A 3,829-nucleotide genomic window follows, 5' to 3' on the forward strand; every position below is an offset into this window, starting at 1 on the left:
AAATAACATTGATTTGAATGTTATAAAAAAATTAAATTATAATAATAAATATATTATATATGAGTTTTGCTAAGATAGAGCCATTTAATTTTTCACGAGTATATATATATATATATATATATATATAATATATATATCTATATATATATTATATATATATATATATATATATATATATATATAGATATATATATATATATCTATATATCTATATATATATATATATATCTATATATATATATATTATATATATATAGATATATATATATCGTGTATAAATATATATTTTACACCGTCAATCAATGAGACCCGTGTATCCCGTCACATCACACTTTTATTTTTAAAATACTATTATGATTTGTATTAGAGTTATTTTACACGAAAATATTAATATATATATTCAAATGATTAATAAAATATTAAAATAGAAAATCTTAAATATTCATATTGTTTATTAACTTATCTTATCCTTGATAAAATTATAGATAACTTTGATTTGTATTAGATAAATTTACTATAAAACTTAAAAGATTAGATTTTAGGATCTTTAAAATATTCATTTTAAAAAAAAGTTAAAAATGATAACATGAAATAATATCACATTTTTGGACTTGATTTAAATAAATTATATTGTCATTTGATTCGATTTATTTTATATTATTCAATATTACTTGGTATTCTATTATTATTTATTTCAGGTGTCATTATTTAAAGCATGGGTGAAAAGGAAAGAAAAGGGGTGCAAAAAGAGGATTCTGTAGGAAAGCATCTCACTAAAGCCCAGCCCACGCCAACTACAAGGAAAATGGCTGTGACGAGCGTCACGCCCATCTACTTAGTGTCACGACCGTAACGCAAGGTGTCACGGACGTCACACACCCCACTCCTATTTTTTGGCTTTGACGTGCGTAACAGAAGGCAGTTCTCTCCTATTTTTCCTCTTGACTCGTTGACGCTTGAAAAACCCTACGGAAGATGCTTTTGAGGAAACAGTTACTTTATGGAGGCATATAAATAGACCTCAAAGGATCCAATTGACAACGTCGGACGCCGTGCAATATTTTTACAGCAATATATTTTCTTCAGCATTCTATTCTTTTAGCATTTTTATTTTCTTTTCTTCTCTAGTTAATTTCTAAGCATTCAATTTATTTTCTCAGAATAGTTTCTACACCGGAAACTATTGTGTAATTTTTACTGGATCTAACCTTACGTTAGATCATAGTATTTTATTTCCTTGTTTTTATTTACCTGTCTGCTCAAGAATTGTGAAGAACAAATCCAACCGACTTGTGGTGGAGTGTTCGAGCATCGAAGCTAGGAACAAAACCAAGATTTCTAGTAATTTTTAAGGTTCATTAATTAATTGATTTATTGTTTTAATTTACATATGCTATGTACTACCGTTTATATATATTATCTGTTTGATATGACCGTATTTATGCATGATTATTGTTTAGGCATGTTTAGCATGTCCGGCTAATCGATTTAGATATCGGTATGTAAAGTAAGCGGAATAAAGGAATCAAAACTGAGTTGGTTTAAATTTATTTCAAAATATAGTCACTCTTTTTCTGGTCTCAATTTACAGAGTTAATACCAAAGTTTTTGTACGAGAGTAAAAGACATAAAGAAGTTAAAATCAATAGAACGACGGTTTAAGCTTTTAACTGGACAGTGTAAATTGGACATTAACTTTAAATCAGGGCGAAAGCAATTTTTAAAGTTAATTAAATTCTAATCATTTTCAAAAATTATTTTTAAAGGTTAAATGTGAGGACGAGAGTTAAGCATTTAAGTTTAATCATATAGTCTAAGTCAACAGAGCGAGAGTTTGAGACGGGGGCGTTTAAACGGTTAGTATTTTCTTAAAAAGAGTTTCTATAGATTCTATTATTTTTAAAAAGTGATTTTAGATTTAACGAAATAGTGAGAGCGTACGTTGATATAAAGTCATAGTCTGATTCAACAGAGCGAGAGTTTGAGGAAATGACTTTTAATTAATAGTGTCTACTGAAAAGACTTATTTTAAAACTAAGAAAAAGGCCAACGAAGATTTGATTCACTAATTACGACGAACTACATACCGATATCCGTGTTATTTGATATTTAATCTAGATCCAATTTTAGTTTTACTTTTCCCCCTAATCATCAAAGTATCATCCGCCTTAGCTTTACGAAGTAACCCTAGAAAAACGGTATATCGATTCATTAAGTCCCTGTGGGATCGATATCTTTTAAAACTACGCGATTAGACTGTGCACTTGCAGTTAATACCCCAATAGACTCATAAAGTCGCGATCAAGTTTTTGGCGCCGCTGTCGGGGACTTTTATTTAGTCTATATCGTAACTCTTCTGTTACGCTGTAGAGACTAAGGCAATTTTTATTTCTCCCTTGTCTTTCATTGATTTGTATGCCACACACTCGCTCACAAGGCGAACCGTATTACTTACGAATCAACGATGTTGAACGATATCTCCGAGTCTTACGATGAATTCGAGAGTATCGTGCTACAAACAATCTTCCTCCAATCGAAATTCCTGATCTCAAAAATCTTCTTCCCTCGACGATACCAGAGATGGCAGAACCAGCTCGTGCTCTTCGAGATTACGCTGCTCCATCGCAAGATGAGCCGCATTCGAGTAGTGCTCCACCCGCAATCGAAGCGAACAACTTCGAACTTAAACCTTCGCTGTTGCAGGCAGTGCAACAGAACCAATTTTCTTGAAATCCTACCGAGGATCCAAACCTTCATTTATCCGTATTTGTCCAATACGCTAATACTGTTAAAGCTAATGGTGTCACTTCAGAGGAAATTCGACTTCGTCTCTTTCCTTTCTCGTTAAGAGATAAAGCGAGAAGATGGCTTCAGTCTCTTCCTTCCAACTCAGTCACCACATGGAATGAGTTGAAGAAAGTCTTTCTTGCCCGATATTTTCCTCCAAGCAAAACAGCTATGTTAAGAGCCCAGATAAATGGATTTAAGCAGAAAGATAACGAGTCTCTTTTCGAAGCATGGGAAAGATACAAAGACATGATGAGACTTTGTCCACACCATGGTTTAGAGGACTGGTTAGTAATTCATACCTTTTATAATGGTATCTTGTACAACACAAGGTTAACAATAGACGCCGCCGCAGGTGGTGCGCTTATGGATAAACCTTACACTGACGCTTATCAACTTATCGAAAGCATGGCCCAAAACCATTATCAGTGGGGAAGCGACCGGACAACGGTAGAAAAACCTCAAACGAAAACTGGCATGTACGAGATAAGTAGCCTTGATCATGTCAATGCAAAAGTGGATGCTCTTGCCCAGAAAATTGAAAGTTTAAATGTATCACCTCCAGCCACCGTGGTTGCCGTAACTCAAAATTGCGAAGTCTGTGGAATTCAAGGTCACACTCCTACAGATTGTCAACTCCTAACAGGCATCCAAGCAGAGCAGGTTAACTATGCTCAATGAAATCCTTACTCGCATACCTATAACTCAAACTGGAAGAACCATCCCAATTTTTCATATAAAAGTAACAACGCTTTATACGCACCAGGACAAGCTCCCAGTCAAGCCCCAGCTATACCTCCTGGATATCAAAAGCCGACCCCATCTACACCTAACAATAACGTTCCTAGAAAGTCCAATTTGGAAATCATGATGGAGAACTTCATAGCTTCTCAATAACAAACCAATAAAGAGTTCTTAAACCAGAATGTACACACTAACAAACAAATTAAACAACTAGCAAGTAAAGTAGATGCCCTGGCTACCCATAACAAAATGCTGGAAACACAAATCTCGCAAGTAGCTCAACAACAAGCGCCTACTG

The 3,829-nt window shown here is 33.9% G+C and overlaps 1 non-coding gene across 1 annotated transcript; it reads right to left on the reverse strand.

Annotated features, from left to right (window-relative positions):
- Positions 1–2,958: 2,958 nt before the first annotated feature.
- On the reverse strand, positions 2,959–3,065 carry LOC127076961 (small nucleolar RNA R71). Its single transcript, XR_007786966.1, has one exon. It is a non-coding gene; the product is annotated as a small nucleolar RNA R71 (small nucleolar RNA).
- Between the last annotated feature and the right edge of the window lie 764 nt (positions 3,066–3,829).

Source organism: Lathyrus oleraceus, chromosome 4, assembly GCF_024323335.1.
Source record: "Lathyrus oleraceus cultivar Zhongwan6 chromosome 4, CAAS_Psat_ZW6_1.0, whole genome shotgun sequence".
In the NCBI taxonomy this organism is placed as follows: Eukaryota; Viridiplantae; Streptophyta; class Magnoliopsida; order Fabales; family Fabaceae; genus Lathyrus; species Lathyrus oleraceus.